This window comes from Lactuca serriola, chromosome 7, assembly GCF_051521515.1.
Source record: "Lactuca serriola cultivar US96UC23 chromosome 7, Lser_US96UC23_V15, whole genome shotgun sequence".
Lineage (NCBI taxonomy): Eukaryota > Viridiplantae > Streptophyta > Magnoliopsida > Asterales > Asteraceae > Lactuca > Lactuca serriola.
In genome coordinates, this window is record NC_136414.1 from 50,955,366 (window position 1) to 50,969,123 (window position 13,758).

A 13,758-nucleotide genomic window follows, 5' to 3' on the forward strand; every position below is an offset into this window, starting at 1 on the left:
ATTAAATTATAATAATTAAGAAAATACACACATAATTCACATAATTCACAAATAATACATTTTTATTATTTCAAATTAGGTTACAAAGGTTAACCTAGACTATTACATTGCTAAAAATGGCAAGCTCAGAAACACAGGCGTTACAATTCTCCCCACCTTGGAATGATTCCGTCCCCGGAATCACACATCAGCAAACAAATGCGGATAGCGACTCATCATGTCACTCTCCGTCTCCCACGTGAGATTTGGCCCATTCGTGTGTTTCCAACGGACAAGCACTAACTCAACCATCTTTCGTCGCAACTTCTTAGTCTTCCGGTCAACGATTGCCTCTGATTCTTCAATCAACCTTTTGTTCTCATCGATTCTCAACTCCGAAAGTGGAATCATGTCGGGAACTTCTCCCGTGAACTTCCTCAAGTAACACACATGAAAAGTGTTATGAATTCCATTCAGTTCTTCGGGTAGTTCGAGCTTGTAAGCTTGGTTCCCAATTCTCTGAAGACCTTTAAATGGTCCAATAAACCTTGGACTTAACTTTCCCCTTTTACCAAATCTTATAAGTCCCTTCCACGGCGAGACTTTAAGCAAAACCGAATCTCCAACTTCAAAAGTCATCGGTCTTTGCTTGTTGTCAGCATAGCTCTTCTGACGATCCTGGGCGGCTAACATTCTTTCCCTAATTATTTTCAACTTTTCAGCAGTTTGATGGACTATCTTCGGCCCCATAAACTGCTTTTCCACAGCCTCAAGCCAACAAGACGACGTACGACACTTTTGTCCGTACAAAGCTTGATAAGGTGCCATCTTAATGCTCGAGTGGAAACTATTATTATAGGAAAATTCTACCAATGGTAAATGTTCATCCTAGTTACCTTGGAATTCTAAGGTACATGCTCTTAGCATATCTTCAAGTTTTTGTATCGTCCGTTCGCTCTGACCATCGGTCTGCGGATGGTAAGTTGTACTTAAACACAACTTGGTATCAAATTCCTCTTGTAGACTTTTCCAAAATCGTGAGGTGAAACGACTGTCATGATCTGACACAATCGTTAACGGAACACCGTGAAGCCTCACAATTTCCTTCATGTAAGAATTCGGAAGCTTTTCCATAGACCATTTCTCATTGGCTGCTATGAAATGTGCACTCTTAGTGAATCGATCAACGACCACCCAAATCATGTCGTGACCACTTTTTGTTCTGGGTAGTTTAGTGACAAAATCCATCGCAATGTCCTCCCACTTACCCATAGGCACAGGCAAAGTTTCTAAACTCCCGTATGGTTTCTGATGTTGTGCCTTGACTCTTGCACAGGTCGCACACTCCGCCACATACTTCGCAACATCAAGCTTTATCGTCGGCCACCAGTAATAGGGTTTCAGGTCCCTATACATCTTTGTGCTACCGGGATGAATGGAGTACATGGTTTTGTGAGCTTCTTCCATCAGAAGATCTCTTATTCCTCCTGACTTAGGTACCCAAATACGATCTTGGAACACCTTCAGTCCATGATTGTTTATACCGAACACCAACGTTTTGCCCAAACGATCCTCCTTTCAGTCATTCTTCTCAGAAGCTTCCTTTTGAGCTTTCTTTATACTTTCCACAATGGTCGAGACAACTTCTATTCTCAACGCTCTTGGCCTTTTCCTTTCAAGATTGACTTTCCGACTGAGAGCATCAGCAACAACATTAGCTTTACCGGGGTGGTAAAGTATCTCACAGTCGTAGTCCTTAAGTAACTCTAGACATCGTCGTTGTCTCATATTCAATTCCTTTTGACTAAAGAGATATTGGAGACTCTTATGATTAGTGAACAATTTGCACTTTGTTCCATAGAGGTAATGGCTCCATATTTTTAGAGCGAAAACTACCGCTGCCAACTCCAAATCATGAGTCGGGTAGTTCTTTTCATGCTCTTTTAGCTGTCGAGATGCATACGCGATCACCTTATCTATTTGGGTCAAAACGCAACCCAATCCAAAACCAGACGCATCGCTATAAACAGCGAAGTCTTCAACCCCATCAGGTAGAGAAAGAATCGGTGCCTCGCATAGCTTCTTCTTTAGCTTCGCGAATGCTTATTTATGCTTATCACTCCAAGCATGAGTAGCTCCTTTGTGGGTCAAAGCTGTCAATGGACTAACGATCGAAGAAAAGCCTTGGATAAACCTTCGGTAATATCCGGCTAATCCTAAAAAGCTTTGGATCTCCGTGGGACTTTTTGGTTGTTCCCACTTCATTACAGCTTCAATCTTTGCTAGATCAACCATTATACCTTCTTGGTTGACCACGTGACCCAAGAATTGGACTTCTCGAATCCAAAAATCACATTTGGAGAACTTAGCATGCAGCTTCTCCTTCTTCAAGACTTCCAACACTTCTCGCAAGTGTCTGCCATGCTCCTCTTGGCTTTTTGAATAAATCAGAATGTCATCTATGAACACTACCACAGATTTATCAAGGAACGGATTACAAACCCTGTTCATTAAATCCATGAATGCAGCTGGAGCATTGGTTAGTCCAAACGACATAACCAAAACCTCGTAGTGTCCATATCATGTTCTGAATGCAGTCTTCTCTATATCCTGCTCTCTTACTTTTAACTAATGGTATCCTGACCTCAGGTCGATCTTTGAAAAATAACTTGAACCTTGTAGTTGATCGAATAGGTCATCAATCCTCGGCAACGGATATCTATTCTTTATCTTTGCCTTGTTCAGCTCTCTGTAATCGATGCACATTCTCATACTTTCATCTTTCTTATTCACAAATAACACCGGAGCTCCCCAGGGCGATGAACTAGGTCTAATGAAACCTTTGTCCAATAATTCCTGAAGTTGCATCATTAGCTCCTTCATCTTTGTCGGTGCTAATCGATAAGGTGCTTTTGCTATTGGCGTGGTTGCTGGTAGCAAGTCTATTCTGAACTCCACTTGTCTATCAGGTGGTAATCCAGGAAGATCTTCGGGAAATACTTCCGGATAATCACACACAACAGGAATATTTTGCATCACCTTCTTTTCCTTCTTTGCATCAATCACAAATGTCAAATATGATGTACATCCTTTGGCCAAACACTTTCTAGATTTCAATAGAGTAATGATTCCAGAATTTACTCTGCGTTTGTCTCCATACACCATAAACGATTCCTTCCCAGGCGGGTTCACTTTCACTATTTTCTTCTTGCATAAAATTTTGGCATCATTGGCGCTAAGCCAATCCATTCCCAAAACGATGTCGAAACTGTTAAGTTCTATAGGCAATAATTCCTCGTGGAACTTATTACCATTCAAGTCAATTAAGATGTTTTCATACGATGGCTAACAGGTACAAACTTGCCACTAGCAACTTCGACTATTAAAGCATTATCTAGTCTATCGACAGGCAAAGCTAGTTTTCTACCAAATTCATGCGAAATAAAGGAGTAGTTGGCTCCAGAATCAAATAAAATTTGGGCAGGCAATTTGTTTACAAGAAAGGTACCTGAAGCGACATCAGCTTCATCTTTGGCAGCTTCCAGTGTCATCTGGAATGCTCTCGCCTTCGGCTTTGGCGGAATATTGGGTTTTGCTGCCTCCTTCTTCTTTGGACAATCCCTTGAGATGTGCCCTTCCTCACCACAACCATAACCAACATTCTTGGTGAGGGTGTAGTCGTTGGCATAATGCCCTGGCTTTCCACATTTGAAGCATGTGGCTTCCCCGCCGCACTTCCCATGATGCTTCTTCTTGCATTTGTCGCACCATTTTGCTTCGCCTCCTCCACCTCCTCTCGAACTAGACTTCGAGAATTTACCCTTTTTCGCTTTGCCTCCTCCAACCTCTTACCTTTCCAGACCTTTTTTCCCTGATCTTGGTCTCAACATTTCTAGCAGCCCAGATGGCAGCTTTCAATGTGGTTTCTTGCTTAACCATTGGACCATAGTCCGTTGGTAGTCCGTGGGCAAACTTGTTGACCTTAGAGAGTTTTGTTGGTACAATGTTCCTTTAAAGCTAAGTATGAGCGGTCACACTTCAGCCATAAGACCTTTATTATTCTAGTAATGAGATTTTGATTTGAATTTAGTATTTGGATATTGGAACATTGTAACAACAACTATTAAATAATGTTTTGATATACTGGGATATGATCATTACATTAATACTTGTTGTGTTCTATATCAACATGTTTAATCCATGAATAATCTTATTATTCTAAAGGTTTATAGTCGGTCATGATTATGGGAGCAATAATGAAGTAAGACTAATATGAAATGGATTGGTTGAATATCACTAGATGAAAGTAGGCAAGTAGTTTAAACTAAGTTTCATAGGTACTTGTCAGAGAACTACTATTGAACGAACCCGCATCAAGATCAACTCATAGATCGCAGTCGTGACTGCTACCTGATTAAAAGGTACTATCTTTGTATCCTTAACACCTAAGATACATAGTGGGACTTGAGTGTAGGAAGTGTTGTGCCTTGATATGACCAAATGTTATTCCTTAACCGGGCAGTTATAAAAGTCATTTTTGGGTATGGTGTGAACTATGCAAAAGACTTATGTAGTCAAGATGGGATTTTTTTTCCTCTTATGGTTTAAGAGTTAGACATCTAATGCGTGGTACCCAAAGTTGAATTACAAATGAGATTTATTGTGATCCAAGGCTCATGTTTGTGACATCCCCAAAATCTCGGCCAGAAAAGACCGTTTTCATTTATGCTTTTTAAACATTTTCAGAGTAAATCCTTTTGATTTTAAAAGAGATGCGGAATTTGTTCCCCAAAAAAAACATGATAAAATAGATCTTTTATCAAAACATTTCATAAAGAAATATAATTTCATTTCATAATCAAAATCGGGATGTCATGTTCCGATATAGACCATAAAGCATAAACGATAACATTACAAGTCATTCAACAAATATATACATATACAGACTTGTAAACAAAACAACTTGATGATTCATCCATCTTATGCCCTTGCGCCACTTCCTGTAATACAAATAAACTGAGTGGGTCAGGCTTGGGAGCCTGGTGAGCATGTAGGGTTTTCAACCCACAATAAATAATTATATTTAATTCAACAATCAACAATAACCGGATTACCCATTCCCGTTATCCTCACTTTACGTCCCTAAAACAACATCTATTATAAGGGACCTAATCTAGGATTTTCATCGGGACGGACATTACTGCAAAGGGGCTTCCTTAGCAATAAATATCCTAAAGGCAACCATGAGGGGGATAGAGTACACCGGTGAACACGTCATTCACAACACCTACAGGTTATGAGTCTGCTAGTGTTCCACAGGACTGACTAGAATAGTCTGTGGTCGTCATCCATACTCTGCTGAATGACTAGAATAACACCAACAACATCGAGGCCTCTCATCTGTTTATTACACACCAACTATCTACCCATGTTCTACCCAACATATTAGTAGATAAAAATATACATTTTTATACATAGTTTAAAACCTGTATAGCATGCTCGATCAATACATTTCTCCACATAACAGATGAGGCACACACACATAACACGTATTTCATAGAGAATAAATTAGATCTATGAGATAGAACAAAGTGAATATACATTCACACATATAATCAACAAAGTATACACGTAACACGTATTTCGTATAAAATACTTCATAATAATGTGTTAGAAGAAAATGACTACACACTCACTTGATCAGAAGATGATCGGACAGCACTACGACTTGTAGAAGTAGTATTCTTAGATAGATCTGGAAGATCTTCACAAAAAAATCGGGCTCCTCGCGGGCAGGGCTTCGGCTCGGAAATCTCACTTCTTGGGATCCTCGGGGCTTCGGATATTGCTTTGGGGCTCGGGAATAATACCGGGGTTTCAGGATATGATTGGCACAAAAATCGAGGCAAAAAATAGAGAAAAGGAAGATTTTAAACAAGAGAAAATGGTTGTTCTCGGTTTCTATTTATAGGCTGTTGGGTCTGGGATTACGCTGGGCGTAATTTCAATTTACGTTGGGCGTACTCAGTACGTTGGGCGTAACTTGGTTACGTTTGGCGTACTTTGACATCACTGCATGCGTCAATTGGTGGCACTCGAGTATTGGTCAGACAAGTTGTACCCCTCTGAGTATGTTGCGTCTACTCAAATTACGCTGGGCGTAATTTGACTCGTCAAACTTCTAAATTGCGTAACTTTCGCATACGAGCTCCGTTTTCGACGTTCTTTATATCCACGCGTAGGTCAGACCATACTCTACAACTTTCATTTAGACTCCATCGGCTAATTTTGATTTTTACTTTTATTATTTATTTTTAGAAGGCCGGCACAGAAAAACTCCGTTATAAATTCATAACTTCTTCGTCTGACGTCCGTTTTCGTCTGACTTTTCATCGTTTCGCTACTAACAACGAGATCTTTGATTCTCGTTTAGATTGTTTCGGCTAAAAACCGCTCGATCTCAAATTGAGTATTCGGGCTGCATACTGCCAAGTCGAAAATTCAGAAAATCATAACTTCCTCATACGAAGTCAGATTTGGGCGTTCTATATATATTCGGAAACCTCGTTTCTGCCACTACAACTTTATGCAAAGATATCAAGTTTATTTTACACTTAAATTTTGACGCTCATTTTATTCTTAATTCATTAAATTATAATAATTAAGAAAATACACACATAATTCACAAATAATACATTTTTATTATTTCAAATTGGGTTACAAAGGTTAACCTAGACTATTACATTGCTAAAAATGGCAAGCCCAGAAACACGGGTGTTACAATGTTCAACAGGATGTCTGTAACAAAGGGATAACTGATAAACTTACCTTAATACATCAATTGAAGCTTTGAGCTTTTGGGAATTGGATGTTGAGGAATGACATTCTTCGTCATACGTTATTGGGGGCAGTGAAATGTTGCTAGATGTTCACAATTGTCTATATCAATCTATGATGAGTCTTCTGCAAGTGGGAGATTGAAAGATCTAGTATGCCCATGAGTCATTATAGAATGGTATTGCTAATAATATATGATCCTATAGGGTCACACCATATAGCAAGTTACCGTCGGTTGATTATTTATTAATATACTTTGATTATTAATAAATATATCAACGCTTTTATTTAATTGGAAAATTATTATTTCATGGAAATAATATTTTACTAATTAGGAATTTCATATTTGTGGAAATAATATTTATTGGAGAAATAACAACTTATGAAATATATCATAAAGTATGATTATTTATAAGTTGTATTTATATATATATATATATATATATATATATATATATATATATATATATATATATATATATATCTTAATAAACTATATATAAAAGGTAGTTTTATACAAAAGAGATATTCATACATATATGACTAGTTATATGTTATATAAATATTAGAAACACTTTATATAAATGATAGGCTTTTATATAAAGTTGGTATATTTATATAAATACTCAACTAGCCATGAATAAAGAAATTAGTCATCACTTTTTGTCTCCTTGAACCTATGGCCGATTTGACTTAAGATGTAGGCTAGATTTCTTTTTCATTGTTTAATATAAGCCCCATGCTTAGCTAACCTCGAAAATTGAAGAGGAGACAAAAGCATGGCACACGTTTTACTTTGTTTAAAGTATGTCCCATGCCTTGGAAGAGTGTTGTCCCATCCTTTCACTTTTGTGTCTCCTCCCTTTGCTTTTTGGCCTCTATATAAGGGAGGTCATGGAAGGTTAGCTGGTATGCTTGAAAGCCTTCATTCTTCTTCTTCTTGGCTAGCAAAACTGTGAGCATGGTGCTCATATAGGATTGCCAAATTTTGAGATTTAAGCCTTGTTCTTCTCCACCATTCTCTTGCATTTTGATGCTAGAAAAAGTCCCTTTGTTGCTTCACCTTTGAACATATATTTGGTATATATTTCAAAGGCTTATGAACAACAAATTACAAGTGAATACTAGCATGTTTTTATGGTTCTACTCTTGCTTGGTGGATACTTGTAGAGAACTCTTGCTTTAGAGTTTCATGCCATACTTCATCAACTTCCAACCTCCTATTAGGATCAAATTCTTCAAAGGTTGTTATGCTTCCCCTTCTATGGTTGTTTTAATATTTCTAATTTTTGCAAAATGATCCTTGGTGGGTAAAATAGTTTTAGTTTTATTCAACATTTTAAAGCTTCCGTTGTCAATTTTGTCGGTTGTGAAACCGGATTTTTAAATAAAAATTCCAACACACGTCTCAGTAACCACCGAACTTTGGTGTCCAGATCCGGTTCATGAAACAATAGAATCCATCACCCCTGATTTCGAAGCTCTTATCCATTCCTCTCATGGTTTCACCCGCCACGTTTTCGGGTTTCAAGGCCTCGAGTTGAGCTTCCTTGATATGTGTGGATAGATGTGAATGGATTTTCATGGTCAATGACTTTACTCGAGGCCCCAAGTATTCATTTTTGCTAAGGGCGTCAGCTACTACATTGTCTTTACCAGGGTGATAACGAATCTCACATTCGTAATCGTTCAGTAGCTCCACCCACCGTCATTGTCTCATGTTCAGCTGCTTCTGGTCGAAGATATGTTGAAGACTTTTATGGTTCGTGAATATTGTGCATTTCATGCCATATAAGTAATGTCTCTAGATCTTCAGAGCAAATACCACTACTCCAAGTTCAAGGCCATGTGTTGTATAGTTGACCTCATGTGTCTTGAGTTGTCTCGAGGCGTATGATATAACCTTTCCTCGTTACATAAGAACACATCCAAGCCCTTGGTTAGAAGCATCACAGTACACTACAAAGTCTTCTATCCCTTCAGGAAGAGACAAGATCGGTGCACTGCACAGGGCTCGCTTCAGCGTTTGGAATGATGTTTCTTGTTTCTCTCCCTAGCTAAAAGTTACACCCTTTGTGTCAGGGTGGTAAGTGGTTTAGCAACTCGGGAAAAATTTTGGATGAATCTGTGATAGTAGTCAGCAAGACCTAAGAATTGTCGGATTTCTGTAGGTGTTTTGGGTGCTGACCAGTTCTCGATTGCCTTTATTTTCGAAGGGTCCACGTGTATTCCCTCTTGACTGACCACGTGGCCCATGAAATCTACCTTCCTGGTCCAAGATTCACATTTTGAGAACTTCGCATAAAGTTTCTCTGTTCTCAGAGTTTGTAATACTTGACAAAGATGTTGGCCATGCTCCTCTTTGCTTCTTGAGTAGATAAGGATATTGCAAATGAAGACTATGACGAATTTGTCCACATACGGACGACACACTCTGTTCAATAAGTACATTAACACAACAAGTGCATTTGTTAATCCGAAAGGCATCACTACAAACTCGTAATGACCATAACAAGTTTTGAACACTGTTTTGGGAATGTCCTCCTCCAAAATTCGTAATTGGTTATACCCGGATCTTAATTCTATTTTCGAGAAGTATCTCGCACCTTGAAGTTGGTCGGACAGATCGTCAATGTGAGGTATAGGATATCGGTTCTTAACAGTAAGTTTATTCAGCTCACGATAGTTTATGCACATACGGAATGATCCATCCTTCTTCTTCACGAACAAGACCAGTGCTCCCCATGGTGAGAAGCTTGGTCTTATGAAGCCTTTGCTAAGGAGTTCGTTCAGCTGGCTGGACAATTCCTGCATTTCTGATGGTGTAAGACCATATGGGGATTTGGCTACAGGGGTAACCCCATGGATTAAGTCGATTCTGAATTCGACTTGTCGTTCAGGTGGCACTCTTAGGAGATCATCGGAAAATATGTCAAGAAAGTTGCAAACCTCGGGAATGCTCACGATGACTTTCACTTCTTGCTTTTTGTCTACAACGTGAGCTAAGAAAGCATAGTACTCCTTGTGAAGATACTTTTGTGCCTTTATACAATCTGAAGGTTTGTTTCGGGTTTGTCACCATAGATGATGAGAGTTTCGTTATTCGGCAAGTTCAGGCAAATGGCTCTTTCGTAACATAGGTTGTCGGCATGGTTAGAACACAACCAATCCATACCAATAATGACGTCGAAACTTTTGATAGATACCGACATAAGGTCTATTGGGAAAGAAAATTTATTCAAGGTAAAGGTACATCGTATGTATATATCGTTAGTGTATTCAGATTTCCCATTGGCCATTTCTACTGTAAAGGTTTCATTTAGTGGTTGGGAGATTTGTTTTAGTAGGTGTTCGAATTTATGACTCACGAAGCTCTTCTCAGCACCACAATCAAATAGAATGCATGCATAAGTATTGTTGAGAAGAAATGTACCCATGACCACCGTAGGGTCTGCTACAGCTTATTCGTGACCAATTGCCAGTATCCTTCCAACTCCACCGACATTCCTAGCTTTCGGACAATCTCTTTTGAAATCCATAACTTCCCTGCATCCATAACACGCTTGACCTACTCCAGCGGAAGGTACTTGATTAATCGGTTGGGGTGGTGATTTACAGAATCGGGCAATATGCCCTTTTCTATTGTAGTTCTGACACTGCATGTCTCGGCAATTTCCGTTGTGATGGAAATTAGACTTGTTGCATTTAGGGAGATTACCAGCATAAGGCTTAGCTGGTGTGGGATTAGTAGGAACAGCAGCAGGTATAATAGCAACATGGACTGCCACTAACTATTGCTTTTATGAGGGCTCCTGAGAAGATTGGTCCTTCCTTTTATTCCAAGTTTTCTTCTTGCTATTGTTGTTCTTGTTATTATCATTGTTGTTGTTTACCTTGGGTTGTTCTGGAGCAGCAACCACGATGTTTTGACGGGCTCCATGGTCAATAAGTGATTGTGCCAGCTCTTTGGCACTGTCAAAGGTAACAGGCCTGGAAGCAATAACACTTCCCTGAATCTGAGGTAACAGCCCCCAAATAAACCTTTCAATCTTTTTGCTCTCCAGAGCAACCATTTTCGGACATAGGATCGCTAAGTCGATGAACCTATTAGTGTAGGTTGTTATGTCTGAACCAACCATGGTAAGACCCCAAAGCTCTTACTCGAGCTTCTGTATTTCACCCCGCGGACAGTACTCCCGCATCAGCATTGACTTCAAGTTCTCCCAACTTATCGAGTTAGTTACTACTAGAGTCGGTGACATAACATGGCTGTTCCACCATGTTAGGGCTCTATCAGCAAAGGTACATGTAGAAAATTTAAACTTGCTACCTTGCGGGCAGGAGCAGATCTCGAAGCCTGCCTCTACTTTCTCAATCCATTGTCTCAAGGCCATTACTCCCCCAGTCCCGTTAAAGGTCCTAGGTTTGGCAATTGAAAAGTCCTTGTAGGTACACTCCTGATGGTACCCGTGACTCTCACCCTGATTGGAGGGGTGTGCGTCACTCCCTGATCCACTTGCAACACTAGAGCTATATGGGACATAGCAGTTGCGACAGCTGTAGTGACTGCTGCCTGAAACATGGCAGCGTAAAACTGAGGAGGTGGTGTTGGCGCTTCATTTACATTCGCACGCCAGAGGTTTCTCCGTGGAGGCATCTTTCACTTTAAGAATTAAAATATGAAGAGACGGTTAGATATCAAGAATGATCTTGTAAAGAATTGGTAATAGAAGTCTACTACAAGTACAACTTGTAACAGGATATTATGAATTCGAGTGGTTAATTTTTCAAGAGTATGAAAATGCATGTCGATTGTATTGGCATATTATATAACATCAAAAAATCCGTACCAAAAATTTTTCTTGAAATCATTACCAAATCCATATTCATAATAACATATCATACGTCATAACATAAATTCAGAGTGTAAATTCCAAAACTAATTTCATTATCAAAATAAATATCCCAGGCTAACTTGTTGTGGTGTGTGTACTGCAACCCTCCCGAGCTCCTCTTCTGAAACTGAATACCTGAAACCAAAACTGAAAACCGTAAGCACGAAGCTTAGTGGGTTCCCCAACCTACCGCATACCATTCATACCTACTGCTCCATACATGCCATACATAATACTTAGCACATAACCACATACTGGGCTCCCGCCCTCTACATTAGGCCTCGCCCGCTATCGGACCCCATATGTCACCAGGCCCCGCCTGGCTTCGAGCCCCGCTCGGTGTACAGATCTGTTTTCCTTAGGCCCCGCCCGCTAACATATACTAGCATGCAATCATATCACAACACATAACTAACATACTCTACTGGATTGTTGTACTAAGGCCTCGCCTATCTTGGGCCTCGCCCCTGTCCTACTACTGGTGAATCATGGAACCTCGTCCACGCTCCTACTGACAGTGAGATACGAGCCCAGCCCACAGTGACTCTTTTCCTTACTTGGGCCTTGCCCCTGCTCTACTGCTAATGAGGTATGGAACACCATCCACACTCTGTTGTTGGTGAGATACGGGACCTCGCCCACACTCACCTCCCTACCAGGCACATACATGTATCACACAGAAAACAAGTATAACTATCATACAAACCATTCCTTGGGCACCCGCCCGCTAACATTGGACCTTAGTCCCAAATATCATACTAGCATACTCTGCCTAGGGCTAACCCCCGAGTCTTCCTACTCATAACTACATGGGCCGGCATTGTGGCCGTAGACCCATTCTCACAAAGGGAAACTCACTTGCACTGTTGAACTAGCTGATAACTTTCTTGTTGTTGTCTGACACTCTCCGAACCGCTGCTCCACTAGCTCCCCGAGCTACTAATATCAAAATATCACTTAGTTCCAAACTGAACTCTAGAAGTCAAACTAAGTCAGCTCTGGTCAAAGTCAACCTTCCAGTTGACTCGACTCGCCGAGTCAACTCATAGACTTGTCGAGTCCCTAAACTCAGAAACTCTCCAAATACAACTCAACTCGCCGAGTCACCCCAAGACTCGTCGAGTTCAACGATCTCTGAGTCCCATCCTGTCCAACTCACTGAGTCACCACTCAACTCACTGATCTGCATCTTCATCAAAAAAAGGTTGAGGTTCTACGGCCAGACTCGTTGAGTCCAAGAACATACTCGCCGAGTCCATGGGAATCTTCAACAGACTAGCCGAGTTGTTCTTCCAACTCGTCGAGTTCTTGCCTATCTTCACCCAACTCGCCGAGTCCACCATGTGACTCGTAGAGTAGCTTCAACTCTTAATCCATACAGTGGCTTTTCGAGCCATGCAAGGGCTCCAACTCATAGATCCACTCTTCCAAAGTCTATTCCTCACGTAAAGTTGCAAACTTTACGTGAAACCAAGGAGCTATAGGCTTAAAACACTCTGGGGATAGGGTTTGTGACAAAAAGGGCTTCACCAACAACTTATTGACATAAACTTTATGACCTTCTGGACCATCACAACCCTACATCTGAAGTAGCAACCTCAGATCTAAGTCCCAGACCCGAAATGGATCTCAATCTTACTAAAATAGCCCCAAAATCTCATTTAAGAATAGATCTAATTGCAATAACTCCAAAGCAAAAACTTATTACCTCAAGGATAACCTCCCACTGAAGAATAATCCAACTCTCTACAAAGCCCCTTGTTCCAAGCTTCCTGATCTTCAATATCTCTTCATCAAAACCCCTTATCCAAGCTCCAAATTGCTTCCAAGGGCTCTCACTCACGATTTAGAGTTTCTGGATCTCAAAGGGGGAGAAAAGAGGCTGGGGGAAGGGTGTAATGTTCTTTAAATAGGGTATAACTCTCGGATTAGGGTTTTTCTTGCCCAGACCAGACTCGCCGAGTCCCTAGCCGACTCGCCGAGTCTGTCACTTAATCAATACCCCAGATCCCGCTCCGACTCGTCGAGTTCCTCCCTGGACTCGACG